The sequence below is a fragment of the Rhodnius prolixus genome, unplaced genomic scaffold (genome assembly GCF_049639745.1).
Source record: "Rhodnius prolixus isolate KJV_2025 unplaced genomic scaffold, Rpr scaffold_3, whole genome shotgun sequence".
In the NCBI taxonomy this organism is placed as follows: Eukaryota; Metazoa; Arthropoda; class Insecta; order Hemiptera; family Reduviidae; genus Rhodnius; species Rhodnius prolixus.
In genome coordinates this window covers 40,635,955-40,653,394 of record NW_027411603.1, presented here as the reverse complement: position 1 = coordinate 40,653,394, position 17,440 = coordinate 40,635,955, and the positions used below count along the sequence as shown (strand labels likewise).

The 17,440-nt window shown below is 31.7% G+C and overlaps 1 protein-coding gene across 36 annotated transcripts in view; it reads left to right on the top strand.

Annotated features, from left to right (window-relative positions):
* LOC141452757 (uncharacterized) overlaps nucleotides 1-17,440 on the top strand; it is a 119,738-nt gene that overhangs the window by 9,500 nt on the left and 92,798 nt on the right. For 29 of the 36 annotated variants that reach the window (XR_012457588.1, XR_012457568.1, XR_012457587.1 and 26 more), the window contains exons 1-6: nucleotides 1,429-2,800; nucleotides 3,601-3,880; nucleotides 7,381-7,426; nucleotides 7,871-8,006; nucleotides 9,429-9,515; nucleotides 14,485-14,645. The gene's annotated coding sequence lies outside the window, so the exon portion shown is untranslated. Of the gene's footprint in view, nucleotides 1-1,427; nucleotides 2,801-3,600; nucleotides 3,881-7,380; nucleotides 7,427-7,870; nucleotides 8,021-9,428; nucleotides 9,516-12,456; nucleotides 12,621-14,484; nucleotides 14,646-17,440 lie in introns of those variants that run through there. The other 7 variants (XR_012457574.1, XR_012457580.1, XR_012457577.1 and 4 more) reach the window with 7 other exon arrangements.

Genomic DNA, 17,440 nt, shown 5'->3' with positions numbered 1-17,440 from the left:
GCGAAATAGCAGCTCAATACATGTATTATTTGTGAGAGTGAAGTACGCAAATAAATATTTGCGAATCAACATTTACCTTTCTTTTGAGACATTATTTAAGCTATTTATATTAGACGTCAGGATTAATCTGATGTTTGGGATAACCGTGTAAGAAGGGTGCTGATGTCCTCTGTGAGCGAAGTGGATCAGTCACTTCTTCAAGATCTTGGCATTTTGGCGAAAATATCCTAGCCTACCAGAAAGTACACGGGCCGTCAAACAATTTACACGGCCTGTGGAAGTAATTGGTGTGTAGAGAACCCAACACTAGCTCACCATTAAACACCGCAAGGATTGCCGATGAAGAAGATCGAATTACAGGAGCTCCGCCGGAGAGTAAACGTGGCGTACTAGCATTATTGTGGGTTCATTTAAATTCGCCACTTCTTTGCCCAAAAATTCTCTTTCGTGTGAGTCCTTTACATGCATGAAATGATTGAGTGTACTTGTATAAGTATGGCTGTGTCGACAGCACATGCAAAGAGAAGTGTGGGAGGAATATGCAAGTATGTCTGATGTAAATGTTGGGTGATGGACGGGGCCAAATATACTCTCCAATAGCATTCCCGCCTTCACTGATGATCTTTTTTGTTGAATCCATGTAAAATCAGTATCATATGAGCAACAGATTGCCCTCCCACTAAAATAAAACTTCTTTGATGGAAGTGGAGGTGGCAAGTGTTGGCCTATATATAAGATTGCCGAGCTTGGAAATCAAATAATTAACATGTGTGGATACATCATAGTGGTGCAGAAAGGTCACATGGGTGGCAAAATTATTTTAATTTGACCATCATATGTTATTATTTCAATAACGTAAAAATTGAGCAGTGTACAAAATGCTGATCGGTACATGAGTGTTACGTATGTGATGAACATTTATTATTACTGGATTGTTCAAGAGGCGCTGCAATATTGGATACTGTTCTGTTCTAAATAAAGCCGCCGCAAACCTACAGCTCAATATTTCTACAACCACCACCACAAAGTTCTTTTCCGCACATCTGTTAGATTTAAATATGTTTCTCATTTTTTAAAACGTCTCAAAATTAAAACTTATGAATAAAATTGTGATTTTATCATCTTACCTTCTCTCGGTTTCTTCTTTTTACCTACTTCTTTTGATGAAATTTGTATTAATTTCTACTTACCGCAATGTTATGAGGATTCACTAGCATTTAATATTGAAGTTAATAAATGTTTAGTAAAAATTTCGTTATGCAAATTTTGATTGTAGACAGTTGCTCTAGCTTACAGGATAATGATATATCACTTTCACATAGAGATCACAACTTTTTTATTTTTCTGACTCGTACGAACCAATTGTTATTCGTCTACGTGCTTTCTGTGTACTTTTATGTGTGTGTGTGTGTGTGTGTGTGTGTGTGTGTGTGTGAGGGAGTGGGTGCGTACGCGCGTGCTATTTAGAGGTTACCCACTTGTACTCTGAATCTAAATTATGGCGCCACTTTTGTAACCATAAAGCTCCGCCGACTGTGGGTTCATTGTGGTAGTGTGTTGTTTGTGTTACCTGCCTTTCTGGATATCCGAAAGATCATAGGAGAAGTAGTAAATTTATTTTATTATTTTAATTATTTTGAAATTGTCGCGATATTTGAAGATCCATCTCATGACTTTATAACCCTTAACCTCGCAGAACCAAGCCTTTGGGTACTTTGTAATTTTTATTCGTTTGTTTTCTTTTTGAACCTTCAATGCCACACTGAATGTCGACAAAATACGTACCTGTTGGCTAAAACCAACTATATCCTATCAGAAAATCTTTTGAGGCTCCTAGAAACCTAGGCCTTGAAAACAAGACTTCTTAAGAGCACATCTGTGTATTGGATGACTTTTTTTGTTGTGGCTGAGACTTCAACTATACTGTATAAAACCAATTAGAACCTGTAAGACATCACACATCAACTACCTGTACAGAAGTTGTTCACTGCGTATTAGGAAAATCAGTGTTAAATATTGTTTGTGTTGTTAGGCTGAGGTTGCTGCTGAAACGCCAAGAACCTTGCACAAGTGGTCAGACCATTTTCTCTTCCGAGAATCCATTTACTAGGTTATTAGAGAGCCCAATGATTCTGCAGGGTTTTAAAGTATATTAGTGTCTGATTACCAACTGGTTACGTACGTAGATGGACACCACACTTTGCCGATGACCAGGTGGTTATTGCTCAAAATGAGAATGTGTAATTCACACCATGAATTTACATATGTTATCGAAACCAAATTTAATATATATTCTGAAAATAAAGACAAGGTGAAAAGAGTTTTATTAATTGCATGGCCTTAAATATTAGGTTCCATTTTAAAGTTTCGAAAAAAGAGTTGCAATGGGCAAAATGAAAAGAATATTCAAGTAATTATAAAAGTCGTTCCTTTGAACCAGTGTCGCAGTGTTTGCAAAAGATGAAGGTGAGAAGATGGCTTTCTTCAAAATATGTATCAAGAAGGATTAGAAATGACGAGGTTAAGTTACGTAAGTTGAGAAAAGAGAGAGCTAGAAAATCATGAATAATGAAAACTATTTGAGTATGTTAGAGAGATAGGTGAAAAGGAATTGCCTACTCGGTGAGAGAAGGGATTCCGAAGAGACGCAGAGTGTAAGACCATAATCCAGTAAATGTTATCCAATAGGACGAATTGGCAGCAAATGTCTGCTGGACAGTACCTAGAGGGACCGAAAGAAACGAAAAGATGCCTTTGGTTCTGTCAGTATCTGAAGAAAGGAAGACGTTCGCCAAAATAAGTAAGATATCAGTCAATTAAAATCCTTATTTAAGTGCTTACTTTAAGAAATTCTTGGTAAAATTGCAAAAATTCATGTGGAAAAACCATCCAAGTAAAAATACCAATAGTGGCTTACAAACCCTTTTAAAATAAGCCTAGTTATTAATATTTATTTTTTAATTAACTCAAAGCACTTTCTTTAGTGAACCTTCATGCCACTCAATCCAATTATTTTATCGACTGTCTAAATTATAAAGCAATTTTCAAAGTAAATGCCATTAACTATTTTATCTGAAAGCTGAGTAAACAGTTTTGTTGCTTATTCTAGAGCAAACGGATACACTCGTACTATGATAATTGCTGTAAATTGAAGCTATGTTAATGATGCGTTTTCCTTTGGAAAACTAACTAGTTTTCGTGCCTTGACTTGGTAAACATTATTTAGTTTGTACTAAGACCGCAACAACTGTTTGGTGATTCAAACCAAATACTATATTAGGGGCGCAACCATATATACTCTCACTTCCACCACTCAATTTCCATTTCTGACACAACCATTAATATTGTTCCTTCACCCTACTTTAAAGGCCCCAATTTTAGCTGCGCCAAAAGCGTAACTTCAATATTAAGTATAAAATTTTGTTGAAATTTATTCGTTGGAATGATTTTATATTTTTTAATTCTTACCTATATTTGCTTTCTTTTAAGTTAGGTGAAATATTGAATTCTTGTAAATTATTAAGTTTGTAAAAACGTACATTACACTGTAATGAAACATATTCTTACAAGAAAGCCTAATGTTACCATTAAATGTTATAGGTCTACATGAACCAAATAGTGCACCTAATTTTAAGAAAACTTTTCGAATAATCCGTTTTCAAGAAAATCTTAAAAAACTAACAAAGATCGAAGATTCAGTCAAGCGGTACAAGCTGTTTGACCGATTTGTCCTAAAATTTATTTGGAGTCTGCTGTTGGCACTTAACTAAACATCAACTTGGAATCTTTTGCAATTCTTTTTAACCAGCGAAAACTTAAATTCAAAAATCTGCATGATGACAAAAATGGTCGTTCAAATACGGAACAAGAGAAAGTAAAAGTAAGTATAAATGTATGTAATGTATATGTCCGTTAAAGCTCAAGTATTAGCAGTGACTATAATTGCGAATAGGTTGGTTGATTATGAAATAAGATTAATTAAGTTTATGGAAACTATCTTGTGACACTTAGCATTTTGAAGTAATATATTATTATTTGCAACCAACAACACAATAAAAAAAGGATTCTGGTAGTTTTTGAGAGTTCCTTGAATTTGTCTTGTGTTGGCTCTAAACAGCTCTTTTTAGATGAACGATTGAAAAAAATCTTTTAACGAACTAAGCCTATAAAATAAAAGATGATTTTTTTTTTTTAATCTGTGCATTTGAAAGAAATATTTTTTTTTTTTTACTAATCCAATAGAAAATATACAATAATTTTTAAAAACAATTTTTCATTTCTTATCTCAGCTTTCCACTATAAATATAATTCGATAACACTTTTAGAATTGGTTTCTATTGCCTCCAGGTATAAAAACTAATATTTAATATCTATTTATTTTTTTTTACGCCAGTTTGTTCAGTATTTTTAAACATAAAAAGATACTAACAAACAAAAATCCCGTGCACTGAATTGTTTGCAGTAACAAAAAATATCTTATCAAAACAAAAAATAACTTTGACAACAGCAATATAATAAACAAATAGAGCTGCCAATTGCAGTTAGTCTTGTGTTTCTATCTCGCCAGAAGATAACATATAAAATTTATGCCATAGTCGGTTATTCGCTTCTTCTGCAGTTTTGTTAAAAATGGATGAGAAATGTAAATCTATTCTCAGAAATAACAAAATATGAGATAATGTGAGAGATGGTGCTACTTTTATTTGCCTCTTTAGTTTGTATTTTAAGCTTATGACATTTGGATTTGCCTGATAAAGTCTAGATATCTACACTTAAGTTCCATTTCAGTTCGTACAAGTTGAAGTTATTTGCCCAAGTTTTGTTTGAAAAGCCCATACATATTAAAATATTAAACGTTTTATTAATTTGTTTATTTTGAGGAGGAAGCCTTGATCTGGAAATCTTGCAATTTTAAAGCGTCAACTTCTAAACAGACTTGTGCGAAGTAAATGATGTGTTTATACTCTTGTGTTTACTTAGTTATTTACTTGTGTTTTCCTAACCTGTACAAAAACCATCTAGGGCAAGGTATTTACCAACTGTCTATGTGGCTCCACTTAGTCTGCCGTAGACCTGCCGTACTTGCCAGTAAGGAGATGTGTTACTCAGTCACGTCATGGTTGTCCTTTTTCCTTTCAAGCACCTCAATTTCCGTTTTGTGTTTGCAATGAAGATTTTTTCCACCAGCTTGCTGTACTTTAACAAAAACTTTTCTCAGTTTTCTCCACTATCGAAAGAAAATAGTACAGACTTTCTCTGAAAGTATGTGTCTATCACCTCTAAGATCAGCGCTTGCTTTGTGATAAATTTATATAATTTCAGACTTACAGAAGTTAAAAATTCCAGCTAAAATTTGTCATTTAATTGAATTCTGTGGATTTCTGCGAAAAAATCAAACTGAACTATTTTGAATGAAAAAACTGGTTCTCTAGGGTGTACACGTTTATTAATGAAGAAAATTGTTATAAACTGAAAAATTGCTTCTGTAAAGACGCTCTTTCGGTTGACAGTTTCGGTTAAAAGTCAGAACATTGGTATTTGTAGGATCAGTAATAGCAAACCAAATACTTAGTTTAATTACTTGCAACTTTTAGTTTTTGAGATATTCTTTAATGTCACATTCTCACACACGATCTTCTAAAACATCTTTTTCGTGTTTAGAGTTTCTCAAAACGTATTGGGCTCGAACGCAGCACTTCCTCTCATTAAAAGTAAAAAGAATTTAAAAACATTAACGTAATAGTCTCAATCATAATTATTCTACCAATAAATTTTCACAAACAATAATTTTTTTATTCTATTATTTCCTTTGAATATTTTCAGATTTGAGTTTTTGTTTATTGCAATAATTGCAATTGATTCACTTGAAAACAGAACTTATATCTATTGGCTAAAGTTGGCCCTTTTTTCATCACTTTGTCATCTGAATTGGACCTCTTTTAAAGAAGGAATCAACTCTTTCCATTTCTTTTTTAGCCAGGCTATCGATTTCCCAAGGTTTGTTCTGGAATTCTTACATTCCTTTTTTGTCCATCTAAGAAATTTCATCTTTTTAATTCAGAGATCTTTTCTTTCTTTTTGACAACAGTTTTCTATGGTATTTACAATTTTCTTCGTTTACATAGCTATTTTTTCTATTTCTAGTAAATCTTCTTTTTTTTTTTTGTTGTTTGCTTTTAAATTGTAAATTACAATTATATATTTTTTTAATTTATTATCTGTGGTCAGAGGCACCCAAAGCCGGTACAGTACACCATGGGCTCTGAAGGAGTCTCAGCGAGCAGATTAAGTAAGATTAGATTCCCTTAAGGTTTAGCCAGCGCTATTGTTCGGCATCCAAGTTAATCTATCTTCAATTCTATCTGCTTGATTAGGATATTTATAACGGGCTCCTTGTTAAAGCATCCAAGAAATATGTTTCATATAAAGAGTGAAGACCTACATGTTTGTAGTGGGTACAAAATTTAAAGAAAATTATTGGAACAAAAAAAACAACGTAAAAAATCTTATCTATAAATAGTTCAGTGGTGTGTCAGGTCAATCGATTTTCTCAAAATTTGAAATTTGGGTAATTTAATTCCTACTAATACTATACAGTAGTTGGAATCGTGAATTTTACTTTAAAGACTATCATAGACCGGTATACTTTGTCACAACGCTAGAAAAAATATATTTCATTTTATATTGTTTCCAAAATAGAGAATAAATTGAAAATTTGGCTCAGATTGTAGAGGGATGCAAAACTTAAGGAAATTTGTATCCTAGATTTGAACATACTTCGGCATATATTAATTACGATATTTTCAGCCATGACTCCACAATGTTTTACTAAGTTTATCATTTCATTTTAATATAAAGTTATTCATATTATTACTTTCTTTCACGGTTTATTTATTTCTAAAATAACAGAATAAAGTTCAATTTATTATCTTAATCTAAGTGTTAGAATTATTTCGTATCATGTCTTTTCTACTCACACTTAGTTTTAAAGATTTAGTATTCATGAGAATCCTATTAAGCATCAATTCTTTACGAATTATTCCTTCATTGTTCCAGAAAACTAACGTCAACTTTTTGTTTTAAATCACTGTGTGCCAAGTAGAAATGGCGTTTGATAGCCATCCAATTATTGGCCATTTGTTTCAGCAAATAGTCATTAAATCCAATACTCATCATCTGTCGCTACTCGTTTTGTAACTAGCCAAGTGAACCCAATTTTCTGTGGTTGTACAATTTTACTAATCGCAATATATTTTATAATAATTTATTAAATTCTGAGCTCTGTAAAGCATAAGTCACATCTACTTGGTAATTAATTTATAAAATTTTAAATTGTAATTTACTGGAGTTTCTTAATTATTATTTATTTTCACATTACAGGCCACTTCACGCTTTCAATAAGTTGAATTTACTTTGGACCTCGACAGTAAGTTCTCTGAAATATTTCATACTCTTTTAAACTTAGATTTTCCAGTGACATTCTTATTTTTAATTAATTTATTTTATTTTCTTAAATTTTCTATTGAGATGTGCTTCTGTTAGAAATCTTGCTGGTTCTCTTATTGCACACTTTAGCCTCATAATATAGAATGGTTAAGAAACATACAACTTTTTTATTTAAGAATTCTCACATTTTATCGGAGAATTAATTGGAATTTTTCTGTACCGTTATTTTTAAAATGATAATTAAAATTTTTCTTTAAATAATTTTTACCAAGTGTCTCGAACGGAAGAGTCTAGCGATCATACTTTACTATAAATTTATCATTTTAACTATAAAATAAAGTCCAAGGACAAGACTTTTTTAAATGCACTTTTGAATTGGTTTCATCAAATTCTGAATTTGATGTTTGCGATTTTTATGTTATAGGTCTCAGAGTGCTTACACATCCTCCATAGACCATTTTCAAAACCTATTTTTCGGACTCAGGGAACCGTAACACTTAATATTCAAAATAAGAATCGGCCATAGTATTCCCTTTCACTTATGAGGGAAAGTAATAAAGGTAGAAACATAAAGGTATTTTCATTTATGAAGTAATTTATATTGCAAAAAATATCTTTGAATACCTGAATTAAAAAAAAAAAACAAACAAAAACATGTAAATACTGAAATATTCAAATTTTGGGAGTTGTACTTACGATCTCGGTAGGTACATAGAGTCCATATTAAAGAGCTGGTGAGAACCGTTTAGTTTTGATCCTCTAGCACAGGTCTAGAGGTAGATAGGTGGTACTGTCGGTGCTAAAGAGGTTGGTGGGGCCAACTTTTACAATGAATATTCATAAAAAGTTACAAGCGCCTGTTCAAAAGGACAAGCAGCCCAGGAAGTTGTCCACTCTGGAAACAACTTGCAAAATGGAACGTTAGGTCAACACCATTAAGCCCGGGATTAAAATACACCGAGAGATTTATATTGAGACCAACATAACTTTTACTTTCTCTTTTTGCTGAAAAAATATTGTGGGTATGTCAAATTTCCAAAATTAGGTTTTACTGGAAAATATATTTCTCGAGTAAAATTAATTCTTTTCTGAAGTAAAAAAAAATAATATTTTTGAGGGCACTTATATACTTTTTTTAAAAAATAAAAGTGCTGCAACATTTGTCCACCTCAAAATGCCCAGAAAGAATTTTTATCAAAAATTGATAATTTTTTAAATGATTTTTTTGTTCATCATCAGTCGTAATTTAGAGAAAGTCGAAGGTAAAATTTTTGGCCGGAAAATGGTCTCCGAAAAGAGAAACCTCCAAACAATAAAGTGGTATTTCTACTTTCCGCCTAAAAAACTTGGAATTTTAGCACTACTTATAATCCCTTGTTATAATATACCACTCACAGAACCTTACATTATTCTGAAATGGTATTTTAGAGGTACAATACCCCACCCGTCTTAAGAGTCCTCTTAATCGAATTGGAAATGCCCGAAATAAAAGTGGCAGACCTCCAATAATAACTCATGTAATCCTTCTTTACAGTATATAAGTATAAAGAACACACATTACTCTAAAACAACCATTTTGAGAAGTGTTTTCGAAGTAGGACTACGCCCATAGGGGAGCAATTCGAAATTGGACTCGTCCAGAGTAAATTAAAGTAAAGTAATGCCTATTTTTTTCAAGCAGGCTTTACGTCCAAATACCAATTATTTAGAGAACAAATTCATTACCAATAAGAGGATAATTAATTTTGAATTTCGCTCAATATTAGAGCTCTGTTGTGGAAGAAGTGAGAACAGTAGCTATTAAACTGTAAACTATTAACTACGCATTTAGCAGGTTAAATTAAATGGGAACCATACTAGTAAGTGTTAAGAAATGTATACCACGTAATATTTAAAATAAAAATATCTGATGGTTAGTACAAACTTTGTTTATTAGGCAGCTTAAGTATGGTTAAGAACTCATAGTACATTGATTTTTGCAGGGATCTGAGAATCTAATGATAAGAAAATTTATCTTCATCTGATGGTAACTGATGGTTAAATGATGGGAGAAGGGGTGGAATTCTTGAGTAAGTAAATAGTTAATAATTTCCTATTCAATTGTCTTTTATTAGTTTAAATAATATGCTAAAAAGTGAATTATTATTGTTAACCTGTTGCACGTGATCCTGTTTTGATATTTAGAAACTACTGGCTCTCCGGGTTTATTAATGTAAACACCTTTATTACAAGAATATTTATTAACAAACCTAATTATTGCATGGAAATATCTACCTCATGTGATCCTATAACACAACTTTTGGGCAAAAGTACAAAAATTAAAACTACCAAGTACTTCAATAATATCCATTCTAAGAGAACACTTAAAACGAACTGAATCTTTTTAGAATTAGCCCACATTTAAGTTCTAGTGCTGAAATTTTTTATTCATGTTGATAAATCATAGGGATAGCAAATAATTATTTTGGCGACTCTCACGCTGACTCCAGTCGTTGAGGGAGATTCGCCTAGGAGTGCAAAAGGTTAATACAATAGTGCAGGTTTTGAAGAAAAAGTGATTTTATTTTAAAAATTAGATTCAGAAAATCAGAAATAATAAATAATATTTGTGTAACTGGAAATACTTTTTTAAAACACAAGTGTCAAAATCTTAAAATCACTTTTAGTTCTCCTTAGTTTTACCATCCCGAGAAGAAAAGATATTCATAAGTTACCTGCACTCTCACATTACTTATTTTTTATTTATTCCTTTGAGTTATGAACCAAATGAAATATTAAACAAAACCTTTGTAACAAAAGCGAATCGACTCGCTTGCTTTCGACTATTTGGATTCCAAATCATTCACTGCTGCATACTTAAACGGTTTAGCGGTTTTTTCTTCCCATGGTTTCGACTGCTTTAGTTGCTTTCGAGACCTTTCTGGGTTCACCAAGTATTTAAGGACATTACAATCTACAAATAACGTTATTTAGATCTTGCTAACCAATAAAATGAACCCGTTTTGCGAAAGCGTCAACTTTTATTCCAACTTCTTATATCTAAGTAACATTCTTATTTCGGAGCTTAACTCTCCTAGCAAGCGTACTTAACTACAAATTGATATTAATCATAAGGTAAAATTCTAGGCCTAAACTGTGAATCGAACTCAGTTCTACTATACTTCTTAGCTTGCGGGGGCTCGCCTCTAACCACTCGGCTATCATCGTGGTTTCTACCATTTTAAGAGTTAGTTTTGTAATTGTTTTTATGGCATTTTTGTTTGATTTTAATATGTGTATATTAGCTTTTATTTCCTAACTCTCGTTTAGCTTAAATAAAGTGTGTAGTATTTTTACAAAATACTTGGTATTTTAGCGACCGCGTATTGAATCTGTTGTTTAGCGAAAAGTTATGCTCACTTTATTTGACAGCGGGTTATTAACGATTATCTGGAAGTTACAATTTATACCCCAGCTATATTTATTGATTTAATGTCAGAAGATAATTTGCTAATTTATCGTCACCCTCATCTTTGCTTTTTTTTTTTTGCTTGTCATAATACTTATTAAATTTTAATGTCCCATCATGAAAATGATTAGGACTCACCCAGCTTCTCAACCAACTCAGCATATTTTATAGTGAATGGTGATGAATTCACAATACATCCACGAGGTCTAGACAGCTTTTAAAGTACGTATGAATAATTTAAAGCTTTATACAATGCGGTGAGAAAAGATATGCTCTGGCCCCCTTGAAAGCTTCTATTCAGTACCATAGAGCGTCCGATTCCTCTTTGGAATAAAGTAGGAAGTAACAATAAAATGTTTTTTGTTGTTGTTTTTTGACGAACTAAAGTTTGTATTAAAAGTACTAATAGTTTATTGAAATCGTTTTTACCGAAAAACGTTCATATGCACAATTAAGTCCTACATATTAATCTTTGCTAAATAATCAAGTATTATGAACATGACTACTCAGAAAACTTGAGGCAAGACTCTTTCCTTTTGATGAACTAAGTTCGAGTTGTTATTGTCACAGTCCTCTTTTAATAATATACCCTAGTGTGGATATGAAATTCTGCTCTGGAATCTTAAAGTAAGATCCTTTAATCTTACGTTAGATCTTTTTTTATCTTAAGAGTAAACATTTCCAAAAATGCTTGACGTTTTGTGAAGTAAGGTACCATTCTTCATTTTGAGTTTCTTAAGAACATTCCGAAGAGTGATGTTCAGTTTTCAAAGATACTTTTCTTGAGTTCTTTATTCATCCGATTTTCAATAATAAATTTTCAAATTTAAAAACAAGACGCACAAATATTTAAGAAAAGCACAAAAAAAGTAAAATTAGATTTGTAATATGTATTTGTAACAAAACTAAGTGCTTTGTTACAACAATTTCTTCTTAATATAACTAATAGAAACAAATGAAAATTATGAAACAATTGGTTAGCATTGTACATTATTTGTGATAAAGAACGACAATTAGCATAGTTAGTTGCATATAAGGTTTTTGAAAACATGGATCTCTTTGAGTAATCTTCAGAGATGCAAGAATATTAAGTTTACCAAGCAAACAAAACAGTTACCTAAGAAAAATCATTGTTGAATCTACGGGCAATAAGATGTTGCAGAACCAGTCTTTCCATAATAATATCACTCTGTACATCCAGTAAATTATCTTATTTTCTTAAAAATGAGACGAAGAAATAATCTTTAAATAGCGTCAGTTTGTCGACTAGAGTTGTTAAGAAGATCATAGTAAAGAACCGGGTTCAAGCAGCGGCCGGATTATTAATTTAAGAGCAACTGTGTTTCTAAGGTTCTAAGATTCTGCATATGTAACCCTGTTGGATTTACATATAATTGAAACAATAATATGAGGCCCAAAATATAAATTACTGTCGAAAATAAGCCAAATCTCCTGCTTGTTCAGCCATTCAAAGGAACGTAGAATAGTTTATAATCGTTCTTTGAATTACTAAAAAAATGACAAACCACCTTACATTTGTTTACATTTAAATTCCTTTTTTAGCCAGAAACCATAGTTGTGTAACTTGATTAAAGAATTATTTGAAAGAAACACAAAGAAAATTTAATAGATTAAAAACTTTTAATTTACATCACTGATAAAGAATATAAAAAAGGACCTTCATGTGTCCTTTGAGAACACCAGAAGAAGTGAGGAAGCACTGAGAGTAAGTATTTTTGAATTTAACGATTTCATATCTCTTGGATAAATAACTGGACAGCTATGCCAACCGGTACCATGAATGTCTAGTAGTTAGAATGTTTTAATTAATAAATCATGATCAACTTGTTCAAAAGCCTTTGAAAAATTCAAATAAATTACAACAATCTGTTGCTGACAAGTAAAGGATTTAATGGTGTAATCTAGAAAAAAAGTAACTTTGTTGTGGTGGAACGTCCTGAATGGAGCCATTGGTTTCACGCAATGGACAAAGAAAATCTAACGATTCCAAAAAAGTGTTGCTGGATGAGAGAACGTGATTTAATGCGGTCTATAATTGGAGACCATTTCACATTCTCCTAATTAAAAAAGTGGGGCAATGTAACCCGTTTTAAGGTAATTAGAAAAGAAACTGTAGCTCAGATATTTATTGAACAATAAAGTTAAAATAGAAGACATAGCATTGCAACAGCTTTTTCAAAACTTATGACGCAATATTATCAGGACTAGAACGCTGTTCAAATTATTAAGAACTGGAGTTGGTTTTCAAAGAAGGTAAATTGATTCTATTGACTGAATCAGAGTAATATTTAATTCTGTTGAGAGAAGGATGAGATATACATACTTGAGTAATAGCTAAGAAGCAGGTTGACTGCTGTTTGTGATATTGATATATTCAATATTAAAGTGTCAGGATATCGTTCGATGATTCAACTTTATTCAAAATAGCTCCGAAAATCCTTCATGTTGTTTGTTGCGAGTACATTTTTCATTTTCTTAAACTCCAACTACCTAAATAAGGGGTCGTAGACGAAGGCGACTAGCAAACATGCTAATTTCTAATTAAATAATTAATTAATTCTAACCATTAAATAAAATCTAAGGCCTAGACCGAGAATCGAGCCAACAATATATTTTAGCTTTACGGCTAAGACCTCTAACCTCTAACACACTCGCTAACTACTCAACGAGGCTATCGTGGCACCTCTTTAAGTGACAGTAAGGAAAAACATTGTTGAAACTTTGCGTATGTAGGCGATAGAGTACAATTTAGCCGTAGCTTTGAGTGCAACATTGAACGTGAGACATACTCAGAGAGACTACCGAATTTGCTCTTTGGTAAACCAATTAAGATATTTGTTATAATTAATTTTCTCTATAGGTTTACTATGTCTTGGATATACTACTACTTTTCATCAGTATTGCACAATAATGACCAATCTGATTTTAATAAACTATAGATAAGTACATGAAATCACATTTAGTGTAATCATATATTCGATAAGAGAGTTTAACACTTTTTGAATCACAGCTTTAACGAAACATAATTTTAGAGAAAGATGATATTCTTCTGTCTTGAATAATGGATCAGTTGTCCTATTGTCTACGATACTGTAGCTATTCGAAAAAAAATGAGATCTAGAAACTGACTTCGTTCAATCTTGATAGTAGTACTTGATAGTAGTAATACGGTAGTAACGTTTTTTTCTCTTTTCATCAATGGCAATGATAATTTCGGTAACCTTGATTTTGATTGTCTTGAAAGTGGACATCTCCAAGAGTGCATACCGATTTGTGAAATGTCTCAATCATGTCTCAAAGCATCAAAGATAAACATTATGTCAAGCCATATCTAATGTGTATTATCTTCTTCTCAGTTATCAAGTTTGGAAACTTTTTACTTCTATCTATACAAATATATGGCTCTTCTCAATAACCGCGCCCTCAAATTCTGTGAATTACACATTCCATATAATTTGAATTTGTTGAATATAAATTCTTCACATGGATGTAACATTTACTGAACGATTTTTTTTTTACATTTAAACTTAAATGTATTCGTTGATCTGTAACTTTTCTTCCTTTTGCAGGAAAATTCTAAAAAAGAAGAGAAAAGAGTAGACTCCTTTAATCTGGCTACATTTCTGGAAGCTGTATTATATTACCAGGAATTTAATATGATGCTGAAATTCAGTTTGTCGAGAAAAAAATACGTGCCTGAGTCTGAAAATTGGACCAAGAGAATAATCATGTGAGTATTTACCAGATTTGTAAAATTAATTCTGAATTTTTCCTTCTCCCTTCTTGATTAGATTTTCAAGAAGTTAGAGACGTACGTATATATTTATTTCTACAAAACGAAGGAGAAGATGTTATGTAACACAAATTATACTGACTGAAATAAGAATTGTAGAATGTCTGTTGCTTAGAGCTGTGTGATATTAAAGGACATTTCATATAAACTAGGTTACCCGTCCTAAAAATGTTATACCATAATGTCATTAACAATCTTATCCCAAATGAATCTATATCTTCTCCATTTTATGCCCAGTTTATTTAGCTACAATATTCCTCCCCTCCTAGAAAAGTTCCACCAATGTATATTTGAGAACAACTAACATTCAGTAAAATTCAATGTTACAACTAAATATGTTATTAGAATTGTGTTTATTTAGTAAGTGAAACTCATGTTGTTATTTACGCTAAATTTACGACAACTTTGTTACTTTATTAAATATATTTTTTGTTAAGTAAGTGTCGAGTACACTTTTATCACCAAGTAACAAAGAAAAAAATATATGTATGTAGAGACTGAGACAATAGAAGGAAGAGTTTTGAAGTATGTACTTGTTCAGGTGGTCGTCCGGCAGAGTACCGCCTGACGGCATTGTGCTTATCAAGCATTGCACTTTCCTGACTAGTTAATAAAAAAATTCAGTATATATATATATATATATATATATACTAATACAGCTTGCTATTTTTTACACTTAAAAGAACAACTTTGACGAAGTCATTATCTTCTCCAAATTTGCTGAAAGGAGTGGTATTGAAGTGTTTGTATTCTTTGTTTTTACTTAATGCTTATATATCTCTACATATGAACAAGAAAACCTTACAAAATTCAGGAAGTTTTGGGAAAAAGCAAGGAAATTACAAGCAGGAAAAAAAAGAGAAAAATATGCAGCTTGAGTAAATGGAAGGATTGTCGAGAGTAGATTGGTAAAACAATCTAAATTGGAGACGAGTTTTAGATTAAGAAATGTACTGGAATTATTGAAGTTATTTAATGTAAGGAGTCCATCCGAGTAAGTCGAGCAGAACCAGTTGCCAGTCTGAGAAATTTGTTCGATGTTGTTTACAGGTTTTTTGATGTTATTATTACGGGTCAGATTATTTGGCTCCAGATGAAGTACACTAACATCAGTCTTAATGCTCATTTTGTACTTAGAGAGTTTGTTTTGTACGGTCATCTTCGAATAGCGTGAAACAAAAGTTAAGTCTTAGCTAACCAGTAGTCACTTTCTTCTGTAGTCAGTTGAGAATGTCAGATTGTATAACGTTAAGCTGAGGCACCTGGCATGGTGTCAAAGTATTTTTGTGTCTAATTTATTTGTTGAGGAATGGTTTAGGTTTAATAAGGTGTAAGGCGTTAGTTATATTATTATACCTCATTTTTATTTACCTTTTAGTGAAACATTAAAGTCAGTTTGTCGTTTGCTAAAGTGTGTCTGTTACAGATACTGTTGTTGATTGTCTATGATGATCAGATAAACACGTCATAAAAGGATATTCTCAATAATAAGTAACATTATGGTCTGAAGAATGATGTGAATTGGCTAAATCAAGCGTAAAAGCTTTATTCAACAGCAAACTAATTATTGAACTGATTTACAAATAAAGAATTTAAAATAAAGACTGAAGTCAATTGAAAAATTAATAATTTTTAGGAAAATGCGTGCTAGAAACAAATATTAACGACATTCTGTTTGCCCTAAATTACTGTAAAATGGTACTACCCGGGAAAGCGTACACTTCTCCATTAAAATTTAAAAAGTTTCCTTCTAAATTTTGGATTTTATTTTTTGGTTCTGCTGCCCCATATCGCACAAATTGGCAACGTTGTTAGCAGTGTGGTTTTTCACATAGTTCAATTCCAGATTTGCTGCCCTTAGATTTTCATTAATCTATAGATTTCTAATATCTTTTGTAGGCTGTGGATACTCCAAAGAATGTTTTCCTGCGTAAACTTTTTTCCAAAATGTTTATACAAAAAAGAGAAAGTGAATATTGTTTATTTTGATTATATGTAGGAGAGGATATTTATTCTAATTGACTTTATTTTGTTCTGGTTTGTTGCATGAGTTTTCAAATAAATCAAAAAATAGATTTATTTCCTTATTCATGAACTTATTCAAATGAGCTCTCTGGCGCTTCATCTAATTTATAAACAAGATGTTCGCTCAAGTTATGCTGAATCTGTTTACTTTTCAAATATTACCTTCGGGCTGAGGATGAAAATATAATTTTTGTCACGTATTCCATCTTACATGTAACACATTTTGAAGGGGAATTCGGTCTCTAAAACTTCTTATTCACTTTTTAAAATGAAACATTTATAAACTTCAGATTACGGAAATTTTTATACTTGAGTACTTTATTGCCTTTCAAGGATATGTTTATTTTTCAGAATTTAATACAATTACAGTAATTTCTTCTCCGATAGTTGGCTAAAATATTGTCGTTAAGTGAGATTGATTGATTGACTTCTCGTTTTTTGCTTATGCATTATTCATGAAAATTTCGATCTTATTGTTTGTAGAGACTGTGAAAAATCTCGAACATTAAATTCCAAATTATTTCAAACCTGACAACTGTTGTGATTCTCCAAAATTCAAAGATCAGTCCATTATATCAAAACATCGCCACTTTTTTTTTTGCTAACTTCACCAAATTGTTCGTTTCACTAACATTTCATCATAATTCTGGTTTTAATACTAAAGGTATTAATGAGATTTGTACTAATAAAGTAGAATGTTCGTTTAA